Source organism: Papio anubis, chromosome 6 (assembly GCF_008728515.1).
Source record: "Papio anubis isolate 15944 chromosome 6, Panubis1.0, whole genome shotgun sequence".
NCBI classification, from domain to species: domain Eukaryota; kingdom Metazoa; phylum Chordata; class Mammalia; order Primates; family Cercopithecidae; genus Papio; species Papio anubis.
The window spans coordinates 124134222-124147833 of record NC_044981.1 but is presented as its reverse complement, the minus strand read 5'-3'; the positions used below and the strand labels follow the sequence as shown (position 1 = coordinate 124147833).

Genomic DNA, 13612 nt, shown 5'->3' with positions numbered 1-13612 from the left:
ACTGCATTCCAGCCTGGGCAACAGAGAGGAATGCAGTGGTGTGATCTCGCCACTAGTAAAAAAAAAAAAACACACACAAAAATTAGCTGGGCGTGGTGGCGCGCGCCTGTAGTCCCAGCTACTTGGGAGGCTGAAGCTGAAGAATCACTTGAACCTGGGAGGTGGAGGTTACAGTGAGCCAAGATCAGGCCTCCAGCCAGGCGACAGAGCGAGACTCCGTCTCAAAAAAAAAAAAAAAAAGTTTGATGTATAACCTCATTCTTAAAAACCATTTTTCAAATTTTAGTTTTTGGTTTTGTTTTTTTTTTAACAAAATGCAGCTTTTTCTCCACAATGCTGTATTTCATCATAAATACCTGATAAAGTTCCATCAGTATTTCAAAATTCTCATCATTGTATTGCACAGATTATAATCTCATGCAGAGCTGCAAACAACCCCATCTTTGAACTTCTTGTATTACATGCAAATTGTTAAGTGTTGCATATTTCTGTAGAACATTCCCCTTCTGAATAATCTATAGGTCAAATTGTCTATAACAAGTATGGATTAGTTTTTCTCCATCTTACAGCATCTTGGTGCCCATCGAGTCTGCACCCTCTAGTATACAGTTATGGAAATCCCAAAGCAAAACTTCCCTTACACTACAAAGTGGTATAGCTAGAAAGTGAAAGGAACCTAACTATTCTGACTTTTAGGCTAGGGCAAACAAACTTATTCTGTAATTTCTTAGTATTCCTCAGCATTTTCATAGCACCTATCAAAATCCCTAGCATGTAGTAGACATTTAAAAAATACAAATGACCCCTGAACAACACAAGTTTGAAGTACATGGGTCCACTTATATGCAGATTTTCTTCGGCCTCGTGGGCCACCCCTGAGACAGCAAGACTAATCCCTCCTCCTCCTCAGAATATGATAAATATGAAAAGCTTTATGATGATCCACTTCCACTAATGAATAGTAAATATATTTTCTCTTCTTTATGATTTTCCTAATAACGTTTTCCTTTACCTAGCTTTCCTTACTGTAAGAATACAGTATATATGTAACATGCAAATCTGTGTCAATTGACTATGTCATTGGTAAGGCTTCTGGTCAACAGAAGGTCACTAGTAGCTAAGTTTTCAGAAAGTCAAAGTTATACATAGATTTTCAAATGCACAAGGTTGGTTCCCCTAAATCCCCACTCCCAGTTGTTCAAGGGTCAACTGTATCTACTGGCTGATAAAACTGAGGCCACCTTTAATCTTGAATCCATTGAAGCATATGGGCTGATCCATTACCAGATTGAAATTTCTAAACACACACAAACTGTCAGTTTTGCTGACATCAATGGGCAATGGTTTTCTAACTGAAAAATAATGTTTCCAAGATATTGGAGACTTGGTCAAAAGCAGAATTTAAAAGCTAATGGAAAACAAAAAAGTCCTCCCACCCCAAAGGCAATCTCAGCTGTTGAAGATTCTTGCCCCTCTTAGTTGAGGCAGGCGGATCACAAGGTCAGCAGTTCAAGACCCAGCCTGACCAACATGGTGAAACCCCATCTCTATTAAAAATATAAAAATTAGCTGGGCATGGTGGCGCGTGCCTGTAATCCCAGTTCAATGGGATCCCAGCTCAGTGGAATTACTAAAATGAGCACTTAGTGCTGTATATATCCTCTAATTAATTTACAATTTTATACACAGAGGAAAACGCCGAAAACTGGATGAGTCAGGAAAAGACTTTGAAGAGAACGCAGAACATAAATACACCCTTATAAAATGTTGACCTAAGGCAGAGAAGATGAAGAACCATCTAAAAGGAAAGAATGGCACAGGCAAAAAAGCTTCAAGGAACGCGTGTGAAATGTATAGTATTGGTTGGTGTGTGTCTCCACTAAATGGTTTAGAAATCATGAAAAGTCAAACTGAATAAAGAAACGATATTCAGGAGGTTGATGCAAGAGAATCGCTTGAACCCGGCAGGCGGAGGTTGCAGTGAGCCGAGATCATGCCACTGCACTCAGCCTGGGCAACAGAGTGAGACTCCATCTCAGAAAAAAAAAAAAAGAAAAAAAAGAAAATCATGGCAGTCAGGGGAACTCCCCTGCTTTCAGTATGCTCTATCCAAACCCATCACTACCTTCCCAGGAATACTGCACCCAACCTTTCTTCCTCCCTTAAATGATCAAGTGTTCCTTATTCTTCGCTGAATTCCTTTGGCCTGTGAAGATATGAACCCCCTTTCTACTCCTGTCTGAAAAGATATTCCCTCACTCTCAGTCCCCACCTCCTCACTGTCTCCTATACTTTGATTTCTATAAATATTCTAATGCTTCTCCCACATAAAAAGTTTTCTGAAGTAACAAATTTCCATGTTCTCTAACATATCATTTCAGACTATAAAAAGAAAAAATTTAAGGTATCATGTTTACATTTATTACAAATGAAATCTTTTTTAAAATTCAGTTGACATCTCATTGAACTTTCTGTTATAACCCATATTATATTCCCAAATTCATAACAAAAAAATCAATTTTTAAAAATGAAAGTTTAGAGAATCAAATCACTTAAATTTTTGAGTTGTCAATACTTGGCCAGACTGTGTTACAGAATACCTAATTCTATAAGAATTTGTATTGCTCTACCCACAAAAATTAAAAATTAAAATTTTTTACTTATATTTCTCCTCAAATGTAAGACTAAAATGAGCACTTCATGCTGTATACATTCTCTAATTAATTTACAATTTTATACACACAGGAAAAAAAACACTGAAACCTGGATGAGTCAGGAAAAGCCTTTGAAGAGAACACAGAACTTGATACACCCTTCTAAAATGGTAACTTAAGGCAGAGAAGATGAAGAACCATGTAAGAGGAAAGAATGGCACAGGCAAAAAAGCTTCAAGGAACACATGTGAAATGTACAATATTGGTTGGTGCGTGTCTCCACTAAATGGTTTAGAAATCATGGAAAGTCAAACTGAATAAAGAAAAAATACGATTATTCCAGATTGTAGTGAACCATGAAGTTTAGGCAAAGGAGTTCAGACTTGGTTTTTTTTTGTTTTTGTTTCTGTTTTGCCAATGTAAATTTTAAGAAAATAAAAGAGTGGAGGGATGTTTTAGAGAATTAGGTCTGGCAACAATGTAAAAACTAGAACAGCAGTGAAGAAGGTGAGCAGCAGAGGGAGGTGGTAATTAGCAGGGAGAGCCAAAAGAAGGCTCAGACAGTGAGGTAGGCACACGGAGATAAGGGCGGTGGGTCTCTGGGGGGAGAAAATCATACGAAGGAAGCTTGAGAGTTCAAAGAAAGACACCATAATTAAAGGGTAACCATTCCCAAAGTATTTCACTCTAAGATTCCTTTAAATATTGGATCTGCTTCACAAACGTCCTCATCAAACACAAGTGGTTATTTTCAAAAGGCTGCTGTTTTAAGCTTACCTATTGCTACCATGAGCGTAAAACATCAGGTAGAAGACATCTTAAAGATGTTTTAAAGAAAACAGATCAAGCCAATACGATAATGAGATGATATTTTTTAGCAGCAGCTACCATTTGATGAGGGCTTACTATGTGTCAAACACTGTGCTAGGCCTTCTGCCAACATCATCTTTCCTCCTCACAATTTTGTAGGTGTAAATATCGTTAGTTCGTTTCCTAAGACTTTATTTTTTTAGAGCAGTTTTAGGTTCATAGCAAAATTGAGAGGGAGATACAGATCCCAACCTCCCTACTTCCACACCTGCATAGCCTCCTCTATTATCCACATTCCCCATGGGGTGGTGCATTTCTTACAACTGATGAACCTACATTGACCCGTCATTATCACCCAGAGTCCATAGTTCACATTAGGGTTCACTCTTGGTGTTGACATTTTATGTGCCTGGACAAATACATAATGATGTGTATCCACCATTAAACTCAGTCTAACAATTAAATGATCAACCTGAAGAAGGGTACATCTTTAAAACTAGTAGAGCCAATATTCAAACCCATACTGAATATGTTGCATAAGATGGAAACATACCTGAATTACCACTTAGAACCTCTGACAAACAGTATGCTTTTAATAAATATATCTCAGTCATCAAAATTATAATATAATTAGGTACCATTTTAACAGAATTGGAGGATTTACACTTTCACTAAAAGTTAAGCAGCTCGGTGGCTCGTGCCTGTAATCCCAGCACTTTGGGAGGCCGATGCAGGTAGATCATTTGAGGTCAAGAGTTCGAGACCAGCCTGGCCAACATGATGAAACCCATCTCTACTAAAAATACAAAAATTAGCTGGGCGTGGCAGTGCGCACCTGTAGTCCTAGCTACTTGGAAGGCTGAGCCAGGAGAATTGCTTGAACCCAGGAGGCGGAGGCTGCTGTGAGCCAAGATTGTGCCACTGCACTCTAGCCCAGGCAACAGAGCAAGACTCCATGTTAAAAAAAAAAAAAAAAGCTAAGCAGCTCAAGCACCTTCAAAACAAACTCTATCTTGGGATTGAGAAAAGTATTTTGGCTATTTGAGAATTGTATCTTTTTACTATAAACAAAACTTATTTCTCAAATTTATGTAATTAGTCATTTAAAAAAGGAAATCATTGAACAAGACTGCAAAACAATTCTCAAAAACACTTATTTTCAAATTATAATATTCAATGAGAAGCAATTTATGGCCAGGCGTGGTGGCTCATGCCTGTAATCCCAGCACTTTGGGAGACTGAGGAGGGTCGATCACGAGATCAGGCGTTCAAGACCAGCCTGACCAACATGGTGAAACCCCGTGTCTACTAAAAATACAAAAATTAGCTGGGCGTGAGGGTGCGTGCCTGTAATCCCAACTACTCAGGAGGGTGAGGCAGACAGGCAGAGGTTGCAGTGAGCTGAGATTTTACCACTGCACTCCAGCCTGGTCAACAAAGCGAGACTCTGTCTCAAACAAAAAAAAAAAGCAATTTCTTCTGAAGTATCAAATAGTCAGTTGAAAAAGTCATCTGTATTGAAAAGTTTAAAAACATAAAACACACAAATAAAACCACCTTTTCAAAAAAGAGACACAGGCATTGCTCTGTTATTAATACTGTTATTATCTGAAAATCTGGTTTTTACTTAAAAGGAGCAGGGACTATGAGATAAGGAAATAGGGTGGTAAGAAACAAAATGAAGGAGACAAAAGATAAATTATTATTTCTTAATAAAAGTCAACTTAGTTTACGTGTTTTCTACATGGGTACCTACTTTAAATGTATCTACTAACTTAAAATGTTTCTTCTAGAGTCAATTAATATTGGTAGAATATTTACTATGTATAGGCACAGATTTAAGAATTTTACATGCTTCAACTCCTTTATCCTATAGCTGATTTATATGGTCTCTAACCTTGAAAACAGAGTCAATAATTTTGAAACCTAAACATCTAAAAGGCCTCTGGGGCCTGACCAGGAATTCTGGAACAAGAGTCATCTGTCACTGAGGCACAGCATGATGTGTGTAAACCTTTAAAACCATCAAGGGCAAAATAAATGTTTCCAGGTCACATCTTACTATGTGGTTCTGTTCTAATGATGTCTCTGTTTAGTGTTGTTGTGTGATTTGATGACAGGATAATAGAGTTACATGCAATAATCATTTTCAATAAGGTCCACGGACACCAGCATGATCTGACAGCAATGTGGACCACGCTGAAACGTCAATGCATTCCTCTGATGCAGCTGGGCCCCAGGCACTCAGCACTCTGGCCCTTCCCTCAACCACGAAGGTTCTCCGGCTCCTCTCCCATCTTTGCTCAAAAGTCACCTTAATAAGGATTAGCGGGCCTCCTGAAAATCATAACCCACTCTCTCTCCTAGATGTCCGTTAGCCTGTTTTATTTGTTCTATAGCACTAATCACCTTATAGCCTACTATAATATTGACTTTTTGTTACTGCAGTGTTTTTATTTTTCTTTTTTTTTTAAATAGAATCTTGCTCTGTTGCCCAGGATGGAGTGCAGTAGCATGATCTTGGCTCATTGCAGCCTCCGCCTCCCGGGTTCAAGCAATTCTCCTGCCTCAGCCTTTCGAGTAGCTGGGACTACAGGTGCGCACTGTCACGCCTGGCTAATTTTTGTACTTTTAGTAGAGACGGGGTTTCACCATGTTGGCCACGATGGTCTTGACCTCCTGACCTTGTGATCTACTCACCTCAGCCTCCCAAAGTGCTGGGATTACAGGTGTCAGCCACCCTGCCTGGCCTGTAGTTTTTCTATCTGCCCCTACAAACATCACCATAGCAGGAATTTTGGTCTTTTTGTTCACTGAAGGACCTGAAGAATTTAAAAGGTGTCTGGCAGAAAATAAGTGCTCAATATATACATTTGTTAAAAGTGTTTTAAATGAATGAGTGTATGAGATAATCAGCAAAAAGATAAACCTAGAGCCAACATTTCTTTATAGTCTTTCAGGTGGGAGAAAAACTTAAATACAAGCAGTTACCATAGAATCTTAATACAAGTTTTCAAGAACTTACAAATTTCCTCTCGTCATATAATTACAGGAATACAGCAGCTTTTCCAATGCATCTTTCTTACGCAAGCATCTTCCAACTCAGTAATTCCAGAAACATCTTAACATTCTCAACATACCACACAAATCCCTTGTTACATACCACATAAATCCCTTGTTATAGGTTTTCAATACGGAATTATAAGAAAGTTAAATACACCAATATTTTTAACCCCTAACTCCAAAGAACCTGTTATAAGGATTAGAAATAATATATTGAAAATAGTATATACAGGTACTTGAATTAAAAATTCTTATCAACCAGCCACTTTGGAGGCTGAGGTGGGAGGATTATATGAGCCTGGGAGGCAGAGGTTGCTACAGATTGCACCACTGCACTCTAGCCTGGGAGGCAGAGCAAGACCCTGTCTCGAGGGGAAAAAAAAAAAAAAAATTCTTATCAATACTTCATGGAAATATGATAGAATAAATCAGTGACTCTCCACAAGGAAGAATAGGAAAATACAAGTCCCTCAAGATAATCTGCCAATCTGGAATTGTTTAAGTTCTACCTAAATCAGCAACTCCTGAGGGTAAGGGGTGAGGGGTAAACTGATTAAAAAGCTAAATTCATTAATTCAAAAAAAACTTGAGTGTGTACTTACAAATGCTAGGGTCTGTCCTCCATTCTGGGTTTACAATAATGAGCAAATGAAACATGACTCTGCTCTCCTGCAGCTTACAATCCAGTAAGAAAACATTTCTCTACTTCTACACAATCACACAGTCCCAAGAGGGAGGAAACACTGGTGTCTTCAAATAAGAACTGTTTGAGCCCATTAAGAATTTTAATTAAAATGGCACACACTACTGCCCAAAATAAATGAATTATGAGAGGAGAGTACTTTAATGTGAATGTTGTTCTTCATGTGTCAAAATTGTGAATCCCAGTTTAACAAACATCTGTGATGGACAGTAAAACTTTGGTCGTCATTTACATCCACTAGGATACAGCATCCAACTCTCAGTTTCTCCTTTCTGTACGAATCTCTCAAAAACAGTGAATCACCAAAGGCCAGCACTGGTTACCAAAATGAATATATTTTGTTCTGTAGTTTCCTGTCCTGGGGGCGAAAATACAAAACAAAACAAAAAATGGAGCAACGTACAGCACAAAATACTCAACTAGAGGCATCATGCCAAGAAAGCAACGAAGTTTTATACTTAAGCCAAAGACTCCTGGGTTCTTTTCAAAATTTTAAATCGTGACAATTATCTTGATGTTTCTTGATGAATCAGATCTGTCTACAGAACAAAAGCCTGCTCGGGAGTTTTGTGTACTTTGAGGAATAATTATTTCCTAAGCTTATTCACTTTTTTAAGAAAGCAGCTTACAGACAGATTTAGAAGCCGGTATGCTTGAGTGAAAACATTTGTAATCAGTCAACCTACAGAGACATTTTGCTTGAAATGTCAATTGAAAACAATTTTGTGTGGAAAAAGAACTTAAAAATTGATCCCATCAAAAAATATTTCTCACTTTTTTTTTTTTTTTTTTTTTTGAGACGGAGACTCGCTCTGTAGCCCAGGCTGGAGAAGCATAATCTCACCTCACTGCAACCTCCACCTCGGGGTTCAAGTGATTCTCCTGCCTGTGCCTTCCGAGTAGCTGGGATTACAGGTGCACGCCATGCCCAACTAATTTTAGTATTTTCACTACAGATGGGGTTTTACCACGTTGGCAAGGCTGGTCTCAAACTCCTGACCTCATCAAGTGATCCACCTGCCTTGGCCTCCCAAAATGCTGGGATTACAAGCGTGAGCCACCGCACCGGTGTCTAAGTTTCTTACACAGATTTCTGTTTCAACTCTGCAGTTTAAATTGTTGCCAAATTTTTCAAAGTCACTGCTACTGTTAATGAGTTATGGTATGGAAGCTTGCATTTAATTATAATAGCATTGTGTGACATTCAAATCTCTTCAGTTTCATTGTTTCCTTCCCTCTTGGTGTAACTATATTAGTAAATAGCACATAATACATTGATGAACCTATTTTTATAGCTGATTAGCAAAATGTATATTTTACCTTTCCAGACCATACACACACACAGTTGCTAAGCAGTTATTAAAATGCATCTATCAATACACATCCACGTAGGAGTGTTTTCACTTATCTACTGCTGCATGACAAACCACTCTAAAACTTAATGGCTTAAAAAAAACAATTGATACTTTTGCTCAATATTCTGCAATCTAGGCAAGGCTCAGCTGAACAGTTCTTCTGCTCACCTCCCCAGCCATCATATAAGGCTGCATTTAGCTGACCGAGACCAGGTAGGATACTTGGACGGACAAGCCTCCCTCTCTCCCAGCATGTAGTTCTAGGGCCTCTCTCCATTCATGCGACCGCCCACTAAAATAACTGGACTTCTTAGATATAATTGCTGGAACTTCTCAAAACTTAGGCCTGGAACTTGCACAGTATCGATTCTGCTGATTTTATCAGTTAAAGTCTAAGACTTACGCCACACACAGAAGGAAGGGCCTACCCAATGGTGTAAATACTGAAAGCAGTAGTTTTCTTGGAGCCCTCACTGTAACAGATCATAAGGGCAATTTATATTCCATCTTCAGAACTTATACTGTATTCCTGAGGGTTAAGAGCATAGAAGAGGCAAGATTTTTTTTTTTTTTAATTTCTGGGAAAATATTTGAAAGCAAGGCAATAGATGAGTAGTAGATTGGCGGTGAGGGATGAACATAGTCAACTATAAAATAGCATATCTGAACAGCATTAGTATAAAAATGTAGACCTTCATATACCTTTTTAATGGAAATTGTTTATTGGTAAAATTAAGAAGGAGTTGTATATAGAGGCTTAGTTATTATTACGCAACACATAATCTTCAAGAAGCTGAACAAGGGAGATGATACACCAGGTTTATCACAGGAAAGTATATACACTACACTTCATCTACCGTTAGTGTCAGGCTAACCAGAAGAATCAGTGGAAAGACAAGAGCAAGCAATCTTTTAACCTTTCATCCAGAACCTCTCACAGTCCACTAGCCTGGGAGGGTGTCGGCTCTATCCACTTCATCTAGTCAGTCTCTCACTGGGAAAGGCAGAGAATACTCTCATTCCATACACCCTTTGTATTCAATAGCTTAACTTCCTCAAGTCAATGAAGCCACTCTGAAACTTGATACTCTACGGATCTTCCTTAAATTGGACCTCTATGTAATATATATCTTTATTTCCTTCTATAAAGCCATCCAAAAAAAAAAAAAAAGAACAGCAGCGAATTCTATTTCTTTTTTTCTTTTCTCCACCACCAATACATTTATTTGCAGGAGATGGGGTCAAATCTTACCATGAACTGGGTAGGACTAGAGACACTGATCTGCCCAACCTCTGGGTACTCACAACTGCACGGGTAACCAGATCCTATACGCGAGGAATTGCCATTAAAAAGATGAGCATTAGATGAGGAGGACACATTCTAAGTACTCACATGATTTCCCATTCAGAGGAAGGTGCTGCCCTCATTATCAGAAGAATAGTGTTGAGAAAAACGCAGGCAGAGCCTAGCATTTGCCTACCAGCATAGGCCTAGACATGATGGTGGCCGTGTGCCAGGGGATCACACCCTATTTACAAAGGAGGAGAATGATGCTCCCAGCTGAGCTGCAGGATGGGCGCTGGGCTGACTGGAGGGGTAGATGGGGTGGGGTCTGACCCCATTAGCCTTTCCCTGTCCAACCTGGGTCCCCACAAGCCATTCTCTGGCCCTCTGCACAAGACAGACTCAGCAAATCCATGAGGTATGGGGATTCTGCCAACTCCCCACCTCCCCCCAACTTTCCCAGGTCTGGCAGGTGACCCAATCCACTGGGTGCAGCCTCACCTCCACCCAACTCCACATCTGGATAGACACATGGCAAATATGGAAATTGAAACCCGGCTGGGCTGGAGCACATCTGATTGTTGTTGGGTTGGAGTCGTCTTGCAGGTATCCCGAGATGGTCAGGCCTCACTCACGGTGGCCAGGTTGAGACCGTGTTTTTTAGATGATTCAGGTTACTCCAGGACGAAGCATGATCCTGATGACACCCAGCGGAAAAGCAGGCTGGAGCCTCGGAAGAGCTGGCCCTGCATACTGAGGTACTTCCAGCAGTGAATCCAGGATTTGAACACCAGGGAGTAACAGGGGAGCCCAGCCTGCAGGCCGCAGTTGTTCACAGCCAGGAAGTCGTCAACTAGCAGGAAGGAGTAGGTCAGCATGCTCACTGCAATCCCCATCAAGCCCTTAGTGTGGCTCCGGACGGCCAGGGCCTGGTGGAAGCTGTCATCCACCAGGTAGGCACTGATGAAGTGGGCCAGTAAGTTACAGCCCCACAAGAAAACCACATCACCCAGGAGGTGAGGGATTAATCCAACAAATCCCAGCAGCCCTTCCTCTTTGAAAAGTTTCCCAATGGAGCTCAGCACACCACTGTACTTGGCTTCCCATCCCACAAACTGGACCATCCAGCGCATTGAGATGACACACAGCAGGTGGGCCAACATGCGGGACATGCACTGCATCATTATCCCATAGGAGGTCTCCTTCACCATTTTCTTCAGGGAAGTCTTCATATCATCCTTGTTGGAAACCTGCTATATCTCATCTGGAGGGAAAACCTTCTTCATACTACACAGGTCACAGTAAAGAGGGCGTTGGACATCAGCCGGGGCCTCAGGCCTCAGAACAGCCCTATCTTACCATCCACTTGCACATCGTACTTGGCATAGGTGAAGAAGCTTGGCAGATAGACGACTTTCCTCCCCAGCACATAAGGCTTTGTGTTTGGGTCTTCCTTAATTAAAGCAAGTTCTTAACAAAGTTGTTCTAAATTGCCTCGAATTTTGATAACATGTCGTAAAACTCATCTGTTAAGCTTTAATAGCTACACGTGCCAACCAACTTAATTAATATATAATATTTTTCAAAGAAAAAACTCATATGTATTACAACTGACCTCTATTGGTATTTCTTCAGTTTACCCTAAATGTTGACAAGTGTTGCCATTTATTATTTAAATTTGGAGAGGGCAAATCTTAGGAAAAGCAAAAAGGTTAAGGAACACAAAGAATTCTATTCAAAGAAACTCACAAAATAAATTTTGGAGCACAAACTGTGGTATGACAGTTTTCCTTTGTATTTCTAAACAACCACTAATAAGACTTTCTTTTTGCAATATGCAAGCTTCTTTCATCAAGCCAATTGGTTTAATTAGCATTTACATCATTTTAAGTTATGACTCACGTTAACAAAATAGAACAGTTGTAGAAACAACGAAACTTCAACGCTCGCTCAGAAATCACCTAACCCTAACCTTGTCTCTGCTTTCCAGATGTAGCAGCAGCTTCTTTAGATGAAAGGGGAATGGAAAGGAACGTTTTCCATGGGGAAGGGGATGAGGGTAATAACATGGATCCAGAGCATATATGCTACCCATATATTCATGTGAAGGATCTCTTGTCTAATAACATGGATCCAGAGCATATATACTATCCATACACTCACGTGAAGGATCTCCTGTCCAATAACATGGATCCAGAGCATATATGCTACCCACACACTCATGTGAAGGATCTCTGTCTAATAACATGGATCCAGAGCATATATGCTACCCATATACTCATCTGAAGGATCTCCTGTCTAACAACATTCCAGAAGCTACATGACAGAAATGTCAGTCATCATATTCACCACCAGCAAAGAGCTTAAGGCACTTACATGAGCAAAGTTACGTTGACAGGAGGTGCCCATTGGAAATCACAATAAGTATCAGATACCTTGCTACCACTGACCAAACACAAACGAGATCAACAGAAAATACCATCGCAAAGATATGATTAGACTGAATATGTATAAAATTATTTCACTCTATTTTGGGGTTAAATAATTTTATCTAAATTTAAAGTAACACAGTAACTATACTCAATGTCAACACTGCTTCTATTTCTTATTAACAATATAGACCATGAAACTGTATCAGAACATTAGTATTCAATAATTTTATGTTCTGGTTGATGTCCTTACAGAACTTTCACTTCATCTTCTTTGCTAGATGAAATAATATTGATTACTTTGTGTTTACCTTTGCTAAAATCTATCAGTAATACCTTATAAAATTTAAATTAAGGTATGGCTGGTCAGGCGCAGTGGCTCATGCCTGTAATCCCAGCACTTTGGGAGGCTGAGGTGGGCAGATCACCTGAAGTCAGGAGTTCGAGACCAGCCTGACCAACATGGAGAAACCCATCTCTACTAAAAATACAAAACTAGCCGGGCGTGGTGGCTCATGCCTGTAATCCCAGCTACTCAGGAGGCTGAGGCAGGAGAATCGCTTGAACCTGGGAGGCAGAGGTTGCGGTGAGCCAAGATCGCGCCATTACACTCCAGCCTGGGCAACAAGAGTGAAACTCCATCTCAAAAAAACAAAAAAAATAAAAAACAAATAAAAATTTAAAAAAATTAAATATGGCTATATCACAGAACTTTAAAAGCCAAATTTTTCTAACATTACTTTAAAATCTAGAAAATCATGTTTCCATTCATATCATTTTTTATGAAGATGCAATTACTGAATAAGAATAATTCAAGTAAGAAAAGTTAGAATTAGTTTAAGTAAAACAAGCAAAAAAGTATATAAGCACTTAGGAAACATACAATGCAAAACAAATTAGTTAGATCATCACTGTTATTCTCCAAGCAACTGAAAATAACTGCCTCTAAGAGGGGAGAGGCACAAAAGCGGGAATAGAATTTCTAACAGAAAGGCCACTGTTCACCCGTAAGTTTCACACTGTAGAAATATGAACACCTGCCAGATACTTAAATACACCCACATGCAGAATGTTCCATCACTTTTTAAAATTTTAATTACCTCCATTTATTATAATCACCAACAGGTAATTTTCTAAGCAACAGAAGATCAGCATTGGGATTGAGGTTAGCTAAATAGTCTAAATTAGTTTAAGCAACTACTTTTGGATAATCAGTTGCACTTGTGCCCACTCACAGGGAGAGGCTGTTGAAAGTCAAGGATTTCCTCTGCATTCTCTTGCCTGCAGAGCTAAACGGTTACAACAGAATCAAG

At 39.5% G+C, this 13612-nt stretch overlaps 1 pseudogene across 1 annotated transcript; it reads right to left on the bottom strand.

Moving 5' to 3' along the window:
* Positions 1 to 9729: 9729 nt before the first annotated feature.
* Positions 9730 to 12734, bottom strand: LOC103883994 (annotated as a pseudogene). The gene has a single exon (XR_646417.4). The product of XR_646417.4 is annotated as a mitochondrial carrier homolog 1 pseudogene (transcript).
* Between the last annotated feature and the right edge of the window lie 878 nt (positions 12735 to 13612).